General features: G+C 34.9%; 1 protein-coding gene and 1 pseudogene across 22 annotated transcripts in view; one reads left to right on the top strand and one right to left on the bottom strand.

Moving 5' to 3' along the window:
• Positions 1-19,860, top strand: part of GPHN (gephyrin) — an 801,248-nt gene that overhangs the window by 53,876 nt on the left and 727,512 nt on the right. The gene's annotated exons all lie outside the window — the stretch shown is intronic.
• LOC139438108 (large ribosomal subunit protein uL18 pseudogene) lies at positions 8,153-9,119 on the bottom strand (annotated as a pseudogene).

Below are 19,860 nucleotides of genomic sequence, written 5' to 3'. Positions count from 1 at the left end.
AATTGCTTTAGCTAGAACTTTTAGCACAATGTTGAATAACATAACAGTGATGACAGTGGACATCCTTGTCTTGCTCCCTGTCTTAGAGCGAAAGCTTTCAATCTTTCCCCATTGAGTACAATGTTATTGTAAGTAGATTTACTGTAAGTGGATTTACTTCCACCATTTTATTCTTTGTTTTTAATATATCATATCTTGTTTTCATCTGTCTCATTACTCTTTTGGTTTCCTTTTCTGTTATTCTTTCTTCAATACTCTAAGCCTCTCTCTACTGTCTTTTTTTTTTTTTTCTCCTTAAGGCTGTAATGTTTCCTTTAATATTTCCTGCAAAGGTGAATTATTTTTTTATGAACTATTTTAGTTTCCATTTGTTTGTGAATGTTTTAAACTTACTTTCATATTTGAAGGACAGTTTTGCTGGATAAAGAATTCTTGGCTGCCAGTTTTTCTTTTTCAGTGTCTTAATTGTATCATCCACTGTCCTCTCACTTCCGTGGTTTCTGATGAGAAATGTGCACTAAGTCTTACTGGGCATCTGTTGTATATGATGGCTTGCTTCTTCTTGCTGCTCAGAATTTTCTCTTTATCTTTGAGGTTTGACTTCTGAATAGTATGTGACCTGCAGTAGGTCTATTTGGATTTATTCTGATTGGAGTATACTGTGCTTCTTGGACATGTAAGTTCATTTCTTTCATGAGAATTGGGAAATTTTCAGCTATTATTTCCTCAGATACTCTTTCTACCTCTTTCCCCTACTTTTCCTTTTGGAGCTCCCATGACATGTAAGTTGTTGAGTTTTGTGTTAAACTTCAACTTTCTGAGCCCCTGTTCAATTTTTTCCCATTCTTTTCTCTCTCTGTACTTTCCTCTCTTCACTTTCAGCTGTTGTATCTTCTATATCATTCTTTTTTCTATCATTTTGAGTCTGTTTTATGCCTCTAATATTTCTTTGATCTCACCTATCATGTCTTTCCCATGAACTCTGTTACTTTTCTCTTCAGGCTTTCAAATTGTTCTTTGTCCTTGCTCAGTGTCTATTTGATGTCATTTATCTCTTTAGCCCTATTGTCTTTCAATTAATTAATTTGATTTTAGAAATTTGTGTGCGTCTTATTGATTAGTTGTCTCAAATCCTGCGTCTCTTCTGCGACTTTTATTTATTCCTTTTCTTGGGCCATTTTTCCATTTTCTTAGTATGACTTACAATTTTTTTGCTGATGTCTAGGCAACTAATTAGGGTGGTGAGTTTATTCAGAAGCTCAATTTCTCTTTCTTTCATAGGGTTTTAGTGGCTTTAGTGGCAGGAAGCTGTATGTTACTGCTGTTATTTGATTCTTGGTTCAGCCTGTTCTGGGTCTTTAGGATTGTCCCTGGTAATTGCTCAAATCTGAACCATGGACCCAGTAATGGTTTGCAGACCCGATTCCGAGGATTTTGGGGAGGGAGGATGTAAAGACTAGAAAAAGCCTCACTTATGTATTTGCTTTGGTCTTATGGTGCTCTTTGGCAGCCCTTCCAGTTCAGTTCCTGTTCGGTGTGTGTTTGCTACACCACAGATGAGATCAGTTTGACAGAAGTTCCTTCCTGGAGGCTAAGAGCTTTGTAATTCAAACTTTCTTAGAGGCAGTTCTCCAACCTTTGCTGGTAGTCCCCTCCCTTTTTCCTGGTAGGAGGTTGTTCCACTCCCCTCTGCATCCTCAACAGCCAGTCCAGGTCAGTAGAGAGGGAAATTGAGAGTGCTGGATCTCTTTAGTCCCTTGCAGGCTCCCAAGGCCAACAGTGGCATGGTCCCACCAGGCCTGGAAGTGTTCCTGAGACACAGCAGACCAAATTTGTGCATCAAAAGCTGAGTCAGCCTTAGCCTATGTCCCTCTCTTTCTCTTTTCCAGGAGAGGTTGATCCCTAGGGCCCCCTTTGTTTATATTTACCAGAACTGAGCCTGAGAATTCAAAAGTGTCTATAGTTTGGAGGAGGGTGCCGGTATTTGTAGCTGTAACTTTTCACCCACAGTTTTACCATTATAGTTCCTTCCCTTTGTCCCTCTCTCCTCTAGGCAGTGTCTAGCCTTCCCCTGTGTCCTAAACCCTGGAAGATTTTTTCCCAGGTAGTTTTTGCCTGTTCTCTAGTTATTTTTCTGGAGGAGATGAGTGTCCTGTGTCTTCCTAGTTCTATATATTCCTGAAAGTTTGTATTTCTTTTTAACCTGAGCTAAATATATATGTATATTTTTCATTTTTTCCTTTTCTCTTTTTTCTGTTTGGAGTAGACAGGGTGAGTCTAGGTATAAAGTCACTGTGCCATCTTATTTGGAAGTATCTTTGCCTTGAAATAAGCATGTCTTATGTGAAGGATTTGTAAAAGAATTTTATAATGGAAATTGAGATAAATATTGGGAAAAATAAATAATTCCTTTAGATATTCCTTTTTAGGTACACATTCTAATCTAAAAATGAAAGGATGCTCCTTTATATTTAAATTTTCAACTGATTTTAAGCTGTGGAGCCAAAACTTTTGGTCCCATAATTATATGTGTGCATTTGAAAACTAGTTTTAAAAGTTTTGTTTCTATAGTTTTATATTAAATATATTGAACACTTAACATTTAATTCACTGAGGATTTATAGAATTGACCTACATTTTATTTTGTTTGACCTACATTTTAAGTTAGTATTCTTTCATGGCAACTGTCATAAAATTTTGTGTGCTAAAATATACAAAGATTTCTACTTCCAAGCATTTGTTGTATGTCCCAATTACAAAACCCCAACAAACTAATAATGTTTAGGGAGTACTAATATTGAAATGTTTCCCTAAACTTTGTTGAGAATATAATGATAAAATGATGGTTTAATGCAAAGATACTTGTAATTATCATTTTCAAATACAAGATAAGTTCATTACTGATTTAAGTGAATAGTAAGTGATACACTTGGCAATTATAAGTAGAATGGCTGCTTATATAAATTATCTCGTATTTTTAGGTATTAGCCTTCAGTTATATTGGCAGCTTCATGATGATTTAAAGGGAAATATTTAAAGAATACATATTTTCCTACATTAAATCTTAAGATGGAACATATTACATAGTTATTAAAGGCAGTATATAGTTTTATTCCCAATGCCTCCATGTTTTCTCCTGAAAAAACCAAAAGTATTGAAGTATAAGAAAGGTAGTTGAAATCTATCAGATTATCTATATGTTCCTTTCTGAATCTGCTGGATTCTGTGATTTAAGTGTGGTTGAACACGACTGTCATAAAAAATCACCTTGAATTTTTAAAATGTGTCCTACTTCAGAATTATGCCAGAAGTAAATTCTTTAAAACTGAGATATTTTTCAGTTATGTGATTTATTAAAAAGTATCTAGCAGTTGTGGAATGCCAGATTGTGCTAATCTTCTTGCTCTTGATCATCATTTTAGTTTGAGAATAGTTCCTTGACTTATCTGGAGTTTATAATATTGCTGTAATGATTGTCCAGTTGATATCTTAAAGTAGATAATAATTACTTTAGGACTGTATTTCATACTCATTTGAAAAAGTACTGAAAACCTTGACAATAAAAATATTTTCTCTTTGAAAATTTGGAAAATGAAGACTCCCATTGAAGAGCTTTGGTGACCTTATTAAGCATTAAGCTGTTAAGCATCACTGTATAAAACACTGCTGATTTATAGCTTCCTGAGAAACTTACAGCATCATGACAGTCTGTATTTTCACTTGGAATTTATTTTCAGAAATGACATAAATACCTTGTTATAGTTGATCTTTTGAACAAAAAGTGCTGAAATGCAGTGAGGAAAATACATGGAGGCCAACAGTCAATTGTTGAAGATCAAAAACAGTATTTTACGTGTGAAATTCTCTCATCTGAACAATGAAAGTCAAGGTGTCAGAAAGAGAAGAAAAATAATCTGATTTACTCTCTGTTCCTTAAATAATGATTCTCATCAGATATGAATATTTTTATATTATAGCCTTCCTTTCAAGAAATCTTTAATGTTTATGTTTATGTTTAATGTTTTTAATGTTTTCTCAGCCTTGAAGTGTAATTCTTCTATTAAAGGCTTTGTTATACTTTTTTTATTCTATTCTGTTTATTTTTGTTGTTGTTATTGCACATTTTAAGTAACTCATTTTAATTTTAATTGCTCATATCATTTAGTATAGAATTCATTCTACAAATGGAAATATGTAATGCTGTTCTCATGAACATAATCTTGAATTAATAACTGTCTATATTCTGTATTTTATATATTTTATATGCTGTAAACCTTTACTCCTGATGATTCTTGAGTCTTTATATATTTCATTTTACATAAGGCAATTTGTGTATAAATAGTGAAGGAACATTTTATCCAAGGTCACAGAGATTTAACTATCAACAGTGACTTGAATCCAAATCATTTTTATTCCAGTGTTTTTGTCTATATTTATATCATGTGTGTATTGTTTCTAGAATTAGACTGAATAGATCTAAATTCTTTCTAAAACTAAAGTTACTTAGAATTGATCCAGTATTAGTTTTGCTGCTGTAACAAATTACATTAGCACAAACCTGGAGCTTAAACAATACAAATTCCTATTATAGTTCTTTGGGTCTAAAGTCTGACATAGGTTTCACTGGGCTAAAATGAAGGGGTTGGTAAGGCTGTATTCTTTTCTGGAGGCTCTAGTGAAGAATCCATTTTTTTTGTCATTTCCAGATTTGAGGCGCCACCTGTATTCCTTGGCTCATGTCCCCTTTCTTCCGTCTTCAAAGCCAGCAAGCAGGTTGAGTCTTTCTCACACTGCCATCTGTCTGATTCTCTCTCTCTCTCTCTTTTTCATATTAATAAAGCATACAATCCATCTAAAATGTATGATCAGTAGTATTTGTTTTAATCACATAGTTGTGCATTCTTCACTTCAATCATTATTAGAGCATTTTTGTTATTCCATAATATTTTTTAAAAAAACACCAAAAGAGACAGACAAAAACTCTATCCCTTAATAATCACCTATCAATGTCTTAATGCCTCAGCCCTCTTGTACTTAGCCGTATTTTGTTACCATCTCTGTAATTTATTTATATTTATATTTTGTATAGATGGCGTTAAACAATACTTTTTGTCTAGATTGTTTCGCTCTTTCTCTTAGTATATTTCCTTTATTTTACCTTAATGGAAGATTATTAATATATTACTATACATTATCCATTTTGCCTGATAGTAACATCTTGTAACACTAACATACAATGTAACCCTATCGTTCAAAGAAAAAGTTTTATATATGCATTGTTATTCATACTCATTTTTCACATGAGGTTTTGCTATGCTATACAGTCCCATGTTACATTAAAAAATGTAATATGGTTTTCTTTTCTTTTTTTTGAAAACAGCTGGGAAAGATTCTCTTCTTTTAAGGACTCATAATTAGATTACACCCACCCAGACAATTCAGGATAATCTTCCCATTTTAAGGTCCTTAACCTTAATCACATCTGCAGAATACCATTTGCCATTTAAGGTAACATATTTACTGATTCTAGGGATTAGGATATTGATATCTAGGAAGGGAGGAGAATTATTCTGTCTAAAACCTATACAGTCATACCTTGGTACTCCATTGCTTTGAAACTCATTGAATTTGGTACTGGACGTATTTTGATGACAAAATTTTGTCCTGGTTCTTGTTTGTTTGGTATTCTGCACACAAGCTAGAACTTGTCGGTGTTGGTTGCCCTGTGAGTTGCTACTCCTTCCAGCTGAAACAAAGGGTCTCACATTAGTCATGCGGTAGCTCTTGCCCTATACACATCCCATTGAAGTCTTAGCTTCTGTGATTATTTTTTGTTTTTTTTTTTTGCATTTTTTTCCTCATCATGAGTCCTAACAAAATGAGCAGTGATAGTGCTAAGCAGAGAAGAAAATTACTTCCCGCCACCATTGAGCAAAAAAAAAAAGAAATAATAGGTAAATAGGAGAGTGGTATTCACATTGATCTGGCTAGTGAATATGGTATGCCTAGAACAATGGTCTCCACCCTCATTAAGAATAAAGAAGCTATAAAAAGGCTGAAGTTGGGAAAGGAGTTAAAGCAGTAACAAAGCAGTGTTCCTAAATGCTTGAGGAAGTTGAAAAGCTGTTTTTTTGTTTTATTTTATTTTTTAATTATCTTTTTTAAAAGTTAATAGATCACACAAATGTTATCTTTTTTTAAAGTTAATAGATCATATAAAATGTTACATTAAAAGACAAAAGCTGTTATTAATTTGGGTAAATGAGAAGCAGTCAGCAAAGCAAACTGTGTGTGAGGTGGAGGGCAAACAGCAAAGCTTGGGATATGAGGCAATTTTTCACCAAGTGGATAAATGAAGTGTTTGGTCCCTCAGTGGAAAAATATTTGCTGGAGAAAGATTTACCTCTCAAAGCTCTCCTATTTTTGCACAGTGAGCCTGCCCACCCTCCAGGTTTGAAGGATGATTTACTGGAGGAAGTTAGCTTCATCTCTCTACGGTTCCTGCCCCTCAACTCTACTCCTTTCAACGAGTCCATGGATTAGTAGGTCATTTCAAACTTCAAAAACTTATACACCAAGACACTTCTCCAGAAGTACTTTGAGATCACCTCTGACACCCAGTTGATCAGAATTTTGGAAGAAGCATTTCAATATCCTGTACTGTCTTAACCTTATTGATAAGGTCTGGAATGAAGTCTTTTATAGGACAATGGATTTGGCGTGAGTGAATTTGTGGCTAGAAGTTGTGTCTGAGAGAAACTTCGAAGGGTTTGAGGTTGACCCAAGCCTGCAGGTACAGAGGACACAGTTGTGCAGGATATTGTATCTTTGGGCCAATCCCTTGTTCTGGAGGTTGATGCTACTAATGTTGAGTTGTTAGTGGAGGAACATCATAAAGAGCTCAGCAGTGAGGAGCTGCAGGAACTTCAGAACGAGCAGCAACAAGAGGTGGCTGAAGAGATGTCTTCAGGTGAGGAGGAGATAAGGGAGGATCCTCAGTTCCTCAGTGAAAGAAATGTATGCAAAATGGGTAGAAGTTCAAAACTCTGTGGAGAAATACCATCTGGACAAAGCTCTGACAAGCAGAAATGTGAATTTATTGAATGACCAAACAATTTCACACTTCTGATGAATTCTGAAAGGAAGACAGAAGCAGTTCTCATTGGATAAGTTTTTAGTGAAGGTTACCAAGAGTGTGTCAAAGCCTGTGGTGCAAGTTGAAAAAATGCACAAAAGAGAAGGAACACCTGAAGTGCAAGTGCAATGTTCTATTGGAAGGGGACTCTCCTTCCATGCAACACTCCATGTAACCTCTCCTCCTCACCACTCTTCTCCCCCCATTCCATTTGGCCATGAATTCTTCTCAGTACATGTAAAGTTTTTTTTTTTTTTTGGTTCTAAAGGTTTTGAAAAAAATTTTTTTTTCATTTAAAAAATTTATTGAAGTATATCATTCATACAGGAACATAGGTAATAAGTATATAGTAAAAATTGTGAATTTACGAAACAAACATGCATAATAACATAATTAATGGTCTAACAGATTTAATTATTGTATTCATCAGCTAAGAACTTAGTAAATTTGGGTTTCATCCTAGCCTCTGCTGTTATTTAGTTGTATGACCTTGGAAAAATCCCTTATTGGCTTTAGTTTCCTCAGTTTTTAAACACTGAGTATCTAGATTATCTCTTAAATCCTATCCACCTCTAAAATTCAGTGACAAACATTTTATGCTTCTTTTTGTTTTTCTCTCTTCAGACCAAAATTGTTTTGAATTAAATTTAAATTTATTTTTTTCTCTCTCTCTATAAATGTGGTTTGGGACTCAAATTGAGAGAGCACACATTCTAAATCAGACAAAATATTAATATCTTTTCTGACCATAGTGATGGTCAAATGAAGGAGTTAAGCAGTGGTTTTAGCATGAGGTGGAAATAGTAAGATCCTGTGTATGTGTGTGTATCTTTGGTTTTATGTGTATGTGTGTCCACTAACAAAGAATATCATCATTAAGCATCAATCCTAAACTGACATTGTGAACTTGGTTTTGGGACTGTGGTCATCACAAGTATTCATGTCCCTCTTCCAGTTGTAATGCTGGGACTGTCAGGTATCCTTGCTGCTTCTTCCCCAGGAATAGAGCTGCTGCTGCTTCTACCTTCTCATTTCCCTCTGGGCTATGATTTTTTTTTTAGCAAGTTGATAAGTTTATTCTGTTTATCTGAAAAATCTTCATAGAAAATTGCATATTGATTTAGCTCTCAGTAGCCTGCTCCTGAGCTCTAAGGAAACTTGCCTTCTTTTAAGCTACCTTATCTTTCTTTTGGGCAAGAGACATTTTGGGACAGTTACACCTCTTCTTTTTAACTTCTTTCTTAGGCTTTTTCTCATAGACTGGATTCTCTCTATAGCATCATGGGCTTGTACATTTCCTCTGTCATGTTTGGCATTATGTTGTTCTTTATATATTGAGGGAACTGTTTCTTTAAGCATCTTCATCTTCCTCCTTTAGGTAACTCATATAATCCTCAATGTTCTAACCCATGATGTGCTTCCAATGTACTTCTGCTTGGAATTCCTTGCTTTCTGAATCATAATCAGGGAATTGTTTGGTATTGTGAGGGATAGATAAGCCTCCATCCACATCTCCTTCCAAAGCCCCCAAAATTAATTTCCAGTGGTAGTTCTGGCAAGTCCTATATCCAAATAGCAGGAACCACGTTGACCATCAATACTTTCCACATTGTATTCATCTCCAGTTACTTCGACTTGGCCTTCATCAATTTTGTCCATTCCAAACCTGTTGAGAAGCCTGTGGGCCAGTAGCAGGCCAGTACAGTATAATGCAGCTTAATTTGTCTGGCCAACCTTCACACCATACTTTGTGAGTTCATGAACATAAGCTGCGCAGACCATCATTTCCCTTTCTATATGGGCATAAGCAATCTGACAAATGATATCTCTGTTGGTTACAAGAAATATCATCCTGTATTTGGGTGTGTTGTACTTATTTTTATCCTGGATTATCCAGTGCTTCTAAGCATGGTAATCAATTTTACCCTCTCATTCTTCTAAATTTCACTTGGTGTCTTTTGAAATAGGCCTTATTCTTGACAATTTAACAAATACCAGGCCCAGAAGCACTAGTGGGGTTAAGGGTGGAGGGAAGCTGGACTTTGATTTTGATGCCCTTCTCTCTACAGCCTTAGGAAAGATGGGTGAGTTGGATCTGGGCAAAGTTTATAATTTAGCTTGAATGGGATTGCACTTGTGCTTTTAAGTACAAGTTTGCAGATTAAGGCATTTGTTTTGAAGGGGAGATAGAGTAAATGGTGCTGGGTAGAGTTTTAGCGGTGGCTACTGTTCTCCCTAACCAACAATGGGGAGCTTACTCAGGAGTCTCCTGTCTTCTTTGTGTGTTCCTAATGGGGTTCCTGTAAGAATGTGTGCACTATCAGTCTAGCTGTTCATTTGAAATTTCTAGTTTAATCTTCTTGGCAGCTTATATGGTGTTCAGTGGCGTCTTTCCCAGGTCAGGAAATATTCAGGTTCTTTTTCTCCCTATAGGCTCCTGTCTTTCTCAATATTTTAGGTTAGTTATTTGATCTGACCTCAATATCCTGGCAGGTTTAGGAAAAAGTCAGTAATTTGCAATTTTTCTTGTGTTACTCTTTCTAACTCTTTACATCTTTGAACTTAAACTGGAAATCCTTTTGCTTTTGAAAAACTATTTGCATTTCTTTGCTGCTGTTTTCCATCAATTGCTCATTGTCTTTAAGTTTTAAACATTTTAATAATTTTTTTAAAGTTCTTGTCTGCTCCCTTCTGTAATTATTGTTAATTTCTTTTTCATTCTTGGAAATCATATTTTCCTGCTTTTAATTTTATTGTAATTTTTAAAAAATTGTATGATGGGCATCACGGATGCTAGTTTGTCAGCTTAATCCTTTTTGAGGCTTTGTAAGGGCAGACCTAGAGTAATTTGTACTCTTAAGGAATGACATTTCTGGGATCTTATTTGGTATCGGTTACTCTGCCATGGCCAGAATGGAAGTTCTGCTATTTTTTCTCTTTTGATTGAGTAAATTCTAGTGGTCACTGTGTTACACTCTTTACATCTGTTATCTTAATTCTTGTTTAATTTTTTTAAAAATAAAAATCACATTTTCTTATAAAAGTGACAATTAACAAAGAAGTTAATGCCTGTAAACAAATACAACCCTGTCATAAAGGACTTATTGAGAGAAAATAGTGACTTAGAATGTGTCCAAATAGGAAACTTGAAGAAAAGAAAGGAAGCTAAGAAAATAAAAGTGAAAGGAATAGTCAGATTTGATAGAAGAAAATAAGAAAGGGATGGAACTGGAGTCAGTTTATTGAGAAAGAGAGTGTAATTATTATGTTGAGCAAAAAGCAAGCAAAAAACAACAAAAAAGCAAATAGTATAAAAAGTATACTTGGCATATAAATTCTAGTAGTATGTTTTTTTGTTTTTTTAAATTTTTATTTATTTCTCTCCCCTCCCCCCAGTTGTCTGCTCTCTGTGTCCATTTGCTGTGTATTCTTCTGTGACCGATTCCATCCTTATCAGCGGCACCGGGAATCTGTGTTTCTTTTTGTTGAGTCATCTTGTTGTGTCAGCTCTCCGTGTGTGTGGCGCCATTCTTGGGCAGGCCGCACTTTCTTTCGCACTGGGTGGCTTTCCTTACGGGGCGCACTCCTTGCACGTGGGGCTCCCCTATGCGGGGGCACACCTGTGTGGCAGGGCACTCCTTGTGCGCATCAGCACTGCGCATGGGCCAGCTGCACACGGGTCAAGGAGGCCTGGGGTTTGAACTGTGGACCTCCCATGTGGTAGGTGGATGCTCCATCCACTGGGTCAAGTCCGATTCCTGACTAGTAGTATGTTTCGAGATAATTAGAAACTCAGTTCTAAGAAACCTGTGTAGTCATTCATAACTAGTCTACATTAAAAATGATTCATAAAAAAAGTGAAGACAGTCAGAATAGCTGATAAGGTCCAGAATGTTTGAAAGAGGTGCAAAGAGAAATGAAATTGATTTTAATTTCATAGATGACTTTGGAGAATGGATAAATAATTTGATGTGTCAATAAAAGAAATAGAAAAAACTGAGAAGTTAAAGGATGAATTAGAGAATAGGGCCAGAAGGTTGCACTTTTAGTTTCTTTCTTTACTCTAATTTATTAAATTTAAAATGAAAATTTCAATCTTCTTTATTCATAATCCATTAGAATTCCAACTAGCAAAACTTTCAAAGTAGTTGTTTTCAACTCTGTGTTTAAATAATTTGTTAATTAGCCATTTCATTCCAAGTTTTTCTTTGATTACCAAATTACTTTTTCGACCTCTTAACTCCTTTATTCTGTGGATTAATATGTAAACATTTGTTTTAGGTCCTGCCAATTTCGGAAATGTTGAAACTGCCCTTCTCTGGAGTAGATATACTTTGATTCTTTTGGCCACACAATGAGATAAAAATTTAAGTATACTAGGAAACAAATCCATCACAATGGTTACTCAGACCCTTTATTTTCTATCCACTGAATGCAAACAGTACTTGTAGTGTTTCCATACTTTCACTTGAAGGTGGGAATCCTCAATTTTCTAGCTCCTCCCTGCACTCAGAACTACCTTTGTTAGCTCAATAACTGTAGTTTAGGCAACAGGGAGTTTTGCCTCCAATCTATGTCCAAGAATTTATAGATAGTACCAAATGACTGCTCCAGCAAAAGGAAGAGGTGTATTGGCCCTTCATAGTACTGTCTCTATGGCAGAAATTGTGGGGTTTCAGTGATAATTTCTTTTTGCCTTGTTTGTGAAACTATGGGACAAGTTTCTCCTTTATTTATGGGAACAAATATATCAAAAAGGCCAATTTGAGATCTTTAAGCAGGAGATTTGCAGAAGTTATTCTTTTTCCCTTAGGAAAATATGTAATCTATCTTGTTGGAAAGGGTACAGTGACTTGTTTTACCTTGCTTAAAAATAAGGGTTATAATTCAGTTTGTCCCGTTTGTTTCCATGAATACAAACTGTAAATTATTATACAGTGGTATGAAGAGTCTGAGGCTCCTTTGGGGTTATTTCTTGTAGTAATGTCAAGTATTTATCTGATTGCAGATTGTCGTGGTATAGTGGGAAAAGCATTAGATGAGTATTCAGGGACCTGGATTAAACTTTAAGATTCACATGCCTTCAGACAAATTATGTTTTGTCAGCCTCAACAAAATAATGACACTTCCAGAAAGATTAGTTTGAGGATTATATGGAAAAAAAGTATGAACTATATGGTGCTATGTAAATGTAAATTTACATTCTTTCAAAAATTATAGTTAAATTACTGAAACCCCAATGCCAATAAAAACTTTATTTTGATGATAATTCATAGATCATAGATCATGAATAGATACCATCTGAGCAAGAATAAGTAGAGTAGAAGTGTCATTTCTTGAATAATATAAACCTAGAGGGGCTAAAAGATTATAAAAAAATTTTTTTTTTCTTGAGATATGAATAAGAGGACCTAACAATTTGTTTTCTTCAGGTGACTTGGTAAAAGAGAAATAATTAGAAATGAGGACATGTTTCTCTCAAATTTTTACAGTTGAAAATATATGTATACTTCTGTTAAGACTTTGTCCCTGATTATTGTTGTCTGAGAGAGACAGAACACTGAGATAAGTTGTTAAATAATCCTAAGATTAATAGATATGTGCCACAATGATGGAAGAGTTTGTTGATATGGCATGGGTGAGGTGGGGGGTATATGGGGACCTCATATTTTTTGAATGTAACATTTAAAAGAAAATAAAGAAGAAAAAAAGATTAATAGATTAACAGTTTTACAGTTAAGAGTATAGTTTATGTTTTAAAACGTAAGGTAAAGCTTGCTGTTGCAACACTGCCATGTTCTTACCTATTTACTGGTGCCTAATTGTAGAGAATTAAGGTTTGTTCCTTTGCTGTACATGACCACTGAAAGTAAGAGCCAAAGTGTGTTATTTTTAATAAGACTTGTGAGGCAATTGTTTTGTATTACTTTATGATTTGTGACATCATTTGCTAGAAAGTTCACTCTTTTGGTCCAGATACAAACTTAAGTTGAATGTTACAGAGTGAATATTTTCAATACAAGTTGGATAGATGACTGGCCATTTTGAGCCTTGGTTTACTCATAATTATAGTATGATTAATTACAGACTTATTGAACTGTATAGGTTTGTTAAGATTAAACTAATTAATGTAGAAGGATGATATTGTAGAATGTTACTGATTATTACTATTCTAGTGAAAGATATTACTATCCTAATTTTAAAAATCAAGAAAAGCAATAGCAAAAGTTACATGTTTGAAAACCAGATATGAACTTAATTTTTTGCATTTAAAATTTTTTCTTTGTCATTTCACCACACTGTTATAAATAATCTGAGATTTATAGTTGGTAAGGATATATTGAACACTTGAAAATAAAAGTGTCAGATGTGAAAAATACTTTCTCTGAAAACTTTCAGGAAAAAATAAGCAATATAAGATAAAAAAACAAAACAGAAAGAAAATTCATCTCTATTTATTTTAGGATCTTTTCTTTTTTATAGCCTCAGTTTATGAATCCCAAAGATTCCTCAGGTGCTTCTTGTCTTTCTTAAAAGTGGTAATAATTTTAGTACCTACTGATCTCTTACCATCTCATGTCATTTTCCAAAAAGTCTCCCTACATTGTCCTACCTTTACTTTTTACATTACTGAGAATTTAGTTAATTCATCTCCTTGCCTCAAAGAACCTTAAACATAAAGCATCTTTAACACTTGAGTACCTGTAGTCTATTTTAAAAAAATCGGGGAGAAAAAGATTCCACCATTTCACTGTAATCTATTCAAGTGTTAATAATTCTCAATGAAGAGATATTCCTATTTAAGCAAAATAGGAATACAAGAGATATAAATACTTACCTCTGGGATATTTTCTTGGTTCTACAACTGACTTGAGAAGATAGACTATTTTAATGAGGAAGTAAAGATTCTAAGAAATTGTGTTGACTATGTCTCTGACATATATAGGCAGTCAGTAAATATTTTTTTATTGTCCATTTTTTTCCTAGTCTGGGTTGTGTGTGTTCCCATATCATCCTTACTGCTAATTTGCTGTGAGTTCCTAGAGGGTAGGAATTATCCTCATCACTGTCTTTAATCATGCCTAGCACTAGGAGGTAGACAGTTAATTTTTGTTTGGTAGTTTGTTTTCTGAACTGGAGATATATATTTTCTTTAACTTTTTATTTTGAAATAACTTCAGATTTACAGGATAGTTGGAAAGACTATTCAAATCCCATGCAGAGAACTCTTAACATATTCTTAACCCCACCCCACCCAGATCCAACAATCTAACATTTTCTAACTTTGCCTTATCATTTATCTATCATTTATTTATCTATCTGCCTCTCTCTCTTTTTCTCTCTTCCAAACATTTGAGAGCAGGTTGCACTTGTTATACTCCTTGAACACATAATACTTCCATGTACATTTCCTGTGAACAAGGATATTCACTTATGTATTCACCTTAAGTATGTTATCAAGTTCAGGAAATTTAATATTGGTCTGAAGCTTTCATTCTACATTCTAATTTTTCCTTATGTTCTAATATATGTTTGAGACTTCTTGCCTCCATTCTAAGCTCCCACCCAGTATCATATATTGTATTTAATTGTTGTTAAATCTAAGGTTTTTCTTTTTCTTTTTTTATTGTGGAAGCATATATACAACATAAATCTTCCCATCCTAACCCATCCCAGGCATACCATTCAGTGGAATTAATTACATTCACAATATTGCAATACCTTCATCTCTTCCATTACTAGAACTTTCCCTTCACCCATAATAGATACCCTATACCATTTGCATTAATTTTCTATTCCTCTTGCTCCCTGCTCCAGGCAATGTGGACTCTAATTTCTGTCTCTGTGAATCTGCATATTCTGACATTTTCTTTGTGGTTACTATGGGGCTTAAATTTAACATCCTAAATCTATAACAGTCTCATTTGTTTTCATACCAACTCAACAATTTCAATAGCATACATCAGCTATGTTCCTATACCACTTCATGTCCCTGCCTTTATGTAGTTCTTGTTAAAAATTACATATTTATACATTTTGAGTCCAAAACCATTGCTTTATCATTACATTTGATGCATTTGCCTTTTAGATCCTGAAAGAGGTAAAAATTAGAATTATAAATAGAAAATATAATAGTACTGCTATTTATATTTACCCATGCCATTATCTTTACTGGAGATTCCACCATTTTAACTGTTTAACTGGGAAGGTCTTATTTAATTCTTCCTTCATTTTTGAAAGACAGTTTTGCCAGATACAGAATTCTTGGTTGGCAATTTTATTTTATTTTTTTACTTTCAGTGCTTTAAATGTGTCTTCCCACTGCCTTCTTGCCTCTGGTTTCTGAAGAGAAATCAGCACATAATCTTATTGAGATTCTCTTGTATGTGACATGTTGCTTCTCTCTTGCGGCTTTCAGAATTCTCTCTTTATCTTTGGCATTTCCCAGTTTGATTATATAACATAGTTCAGTGTAGCTTTATTTGGATTTATCCTGTTTGGAGTTTGTTGATCATCTTTTGATGTGTATGTTTGTGCCTTTTGTTAAATTTGGGGAGTTTTCAGCCATAATTTCTTTGAATTATTCTCTCTGCCCCTTTTTTTCTTAAGGGGCTCCTACAGTGTTTATGTTAGTATGTTTGATAGAGTCCCATAGGTTTGTCAGGCTCTGTCCACTTTTCTTCATTCTTACCTCTTTCTGTTCCACAGACTGGATGATTTCAATTGTTTTGTCTTTAGGTGCTTTGATTCTTTCTCCTGCCCTTGCCAATCTGCTGTTGAACCCTTCTAGAAAATTTTTAATTTCTTTACTTGGTCTTCAGCTCTGTTTGGTTCCTTTTTATAATTTCCATCTCTCTATTGATATTACCTTTGTGTTCATTCGTTGTGTCTGTGATTTCCCTTAGTTCTTTGTCCTTATTTTCCTTTAGGTCTTTGAGCATATTTAGAACCAATTTTTAAAAGTCTGCCTGGAATGTCCCAGATCTCATCCTCTTCATTGATGATTTCTGATATGTCAATTTTCTCCTTGCCTAGACCATCACTTACTGTTTATGTTTTGTAATCTTTTTATTGAAACCTGCATGTTTTGATATTTTAGTATATTATTGCTGGAATTTAGACTCTGAGGTGTCTGTTCTTTACTAATGTATCCAGCTAGTGCTTTGACAGAGCTCTCCTTGAATGACAGGTGCTAACAAAACAAAACAAAAACCAAACAAACAAAAAGAACACCTTTTTCAATCTTTGCAGATTGACCTATATGATTGCTCTCTTTCAGACCTTGTTCATCTAATCAGTTCAGAGATTAACTCCAGGCCAAAGTGTAGGGGCTTCCCTGATACCTTGTGCACATATCTCTTGTCTTTGATTTGTGCTTGTGGTTGTAGGAATTCCACCTTTTATACAGATACGAGTGCCCCATCTTTCCTAGGAAACAGCTTCCTCATAGTTGCAGGTACTACACTGTATATCCTACAGCCACCAGTCTTTGTCCCAGGCAGAATGACTTGACTGCTTTCCCACTGTGTTCTTTCAGTGAGCTACCTTCTACACGTAGGGCAAGCTCTGTAACAACAAATCCCTCAGGCCACCACCAGACAGAGAGAGCCAGACATATATGCTCCCAGTATTTCTGTGAAAGTTACTCTGATCTCTCCAGGATTGGGCCAGGGATCTGCACTGAGATCATGGGCTGGCTCTTTGGTCAGTTAGTGAGGGGATATTGGAGGGGCCATTCAGGGTGCCACAAGATCCTACTGCCTTTAAGTGGTCTTCTTCTTGATTCAGTGCTCAACCTGTTATTGTACTACTTTAACAGTTTTCTAGAGCTTTGAGAAAGATATTTTATCACAGTTTTGGAGAAATTACAAGGTTTTTCTTGGCAACCCAGAGCTGTTGACAGTTACTAAGAAGCCTCAGCCCTAACAGAGACTTAGCTGCTTTAGAGCTTTGGAATATAGATTTGGCTATAGATGTTGAGTTTTAGAAATTAAACTGAATGGATAACAGAGTAACCAAAGAGTATTATGGCAGGCTAAGTTAGTTGTCTTTGAAATGGTGTTCTTGATATTGAACTTTTAAATGGAACACCAATTGGGTATACAGGGCATATAGGAAATTCCATGTCACTAATAAACATGAAGTGATGTAGTTAATACCTTGCAGCAGCTTTCTGCCATGAGCAGAAATCTGGGACTTGGCTTCAGATCCCCAGATAAAGGACGGCTAAGAACACAGGAGAGCAGGTACCAAGCCAAATCCACTTTGGAATCTTGAGCATATATAGTTAGGAAAAACTGAGACTCCAGAGCAACATTAGAACTTAAAGAAGGGTATCTGATTTCAGGTCTGTTTTCACCGCCTAGTGGACTTGGGATGATGGTGTAGCTCTAGCAGTAATGGCTCTCTATCAGTACTTGGTGTGAAATGGTGACTTAATGCTAAACCCTAACAGCTGAGTGGTTAGGGCTATTTTCCCCCCCCCCCCAATATATATATTTTTTTCCCTTAAAGAATATACTTTAGACCACATGAATGTTACATAAAAATATAGGGGATTCCCATATGCCCCACTCCCTACCCCTCCCACACTTTCCCACATTAACAACATCCTTCATTAGTGTGGTACATTTGTTACGATTGAACATATATTGGAGCATTGTCACTAAGTTTGGATTATAGTTTACATTATAGTTTACATGCTGTCCTGCACAATTTTGTAAGTTATGACAAAATATATAATGGCCTCTGTCCGTAATTGCATTGTCATTCAGGACAATTCCAATGTCCCGAAAATGCCCCCATATTACACCTGTTTTTCATCTCCCTCCCCTCAGAACCTCCAGTGGCCACTGCCTCCACATCAATGATAAAATTTCTTCCATTGCTAGAATAACAATAAGTCTATAGTAGAATAATCATAAGTCCATTCTAGCCCATTGTTCATTCCCCGATTCTGAGGATCCTGGGATGGTGATGCCTAGTTTGCCTCTAATTGAGAGGGGCCTTAGATCCCTGGGGCTGATGGATGGGACTGCCTTGCTTGCAGTTGCAGACACTCACTCTCTTCCTTGGAATGGGCGTTGTCCATCATCATCTCCTTGATAGCTGTGGTTAAGGCTGTTTAAATACAGAATTACTACTTTCTGAATCTTCTAGGGGCCGATCATTTGGTTCATATGTAGAGCAAGAAAATGAGGGAGAGGGTTGAGTTGCAGGGTTGATAGATCTAGAAGGATTGCCTTGATTGCCTGTAAAATCGTAGGGATTTGTTTGGATTGGGGCCTGTGAAGTTTCCTAGTTTCTCAGTAAATACTTGATGAATGAATAAATAAATGAAGATGGTTACTCAGATCTCTTAGGGCCAATATTACAACTGGTTTAAGTTATGGGAATTACTTCCTTTTAGTGAATATGGAAATAATAAACCTATTGCTTCAGAAAAAACTTGAATATAAATTCATCTGCAGGTTAAATTACCAGTCTGGGTAATAGCTTTTGTTGGTATTAGTTTTGTTGGTTTTGCTCACCTATGTGTACCCAGCTCAGTAAATAATTATTTAATACATTTGTCACTGAATATTATGTTTAGTGATTGTTTATTTTGCGCCTTTGTTAAGTTGGAATTTTTTGAGGACCTTTATGGGTACAATCATATTAAGTACTGTGGGATCTATAAAAAAGTATAAAATGTACTCCCTGCCATTTGAGGAGCTTAAGTTAGAGTGACTAAGTCATAGAAAGTTAGGTAATTGTACCAGGCAATAAATGAAGAGTGCAATGAGTGATGTTTAAGAGTAAAATATTTGTAACTGCATATTCAATGATGGCAGCCTCATTCGTATTTTGAAAACATTATCTAATCTTCTCCTATAGTCACAATGCACTGTTAAAAGAAATAGGAAGTAGTTTTATCACATTTTGATTAGAGGGAAAAAGAACCAACTTATTTTTCATCAGAGATGTTATCAGACCATTCATTAGTATTTCCAAAAGAAAAATTATAGAATTCTAGTGAAGTTATAGTAAGAGAAATATGAGAAATGCTCTGTAAATAATCTTTCATATATTTAAGATTTGATTGATTCAGTGCATTAATTAATTAACACAAGTGTTCAGGATATTGTTTTATATTTTTAGTAAAAGCACATTAATGTTCCTGGTTAAGCCTTCTTTCCTGTTAATGACATTTCAAGCCAGATCATTGGATACATTTTGATTTAATGGGAACAGTGCCATCTACTGAGTCACTAACATGATATAACATCTATTATTATTTCCAGGGGGAAATTATATGTTTATTCAGTTATTTTTACTTCCTATTTTATTTTTTAAAGTTTGTTTCTTTGTTCAGTCTCAAAAGAAATTGTAATGAAAGAATATGAGTAAGCAGGTGCTTTGCTTCTGAAAAAATTCCTTAGTTGGAAACAGTAATTGATTTGATATTTAAATAGGTTCTCTTTCTAGTACATTAAACAGATTGACTTCTATCAAAAGCTTACCTGAACTATTTATAGTGTATGTATCTCTTCATCATTATCTCATGCCCTCTCCTTTCTTATTCTTCATTCTGCAAGCATATTTTTTCTGCTTCCTAGATCAAAACATCTTTAATAATTGATTAAATTTTTATCTTTTCAATTTGGTGAGCTAATTCACTGAATTGTTAAAATCACCCTGGTATTCCATCATTACATAAGTTAATAGCGTTAGCATGCTTACAA

This window comes from Dasypus novemcinctus, chromosome 3 (assembly GCF_030445035.2).
Source record: "Dasypus novemcinctus isolate mDasNov1 chromosome 3, mDasNov1.1.hap2, whole genome shotgun sequence".
NCBI classification, from domain to species: Eukaryota; Metazoa; Chordata; class Mammalia; order Cingulata; family Dasypodidae; genus Dasypus; species Dasypus novemcinctus.
The sequence above is the reverse complement of the archived record's forward strand: the minus strand, read 5'-3'. Positions and strand labels throughout refer to the sequence as shown.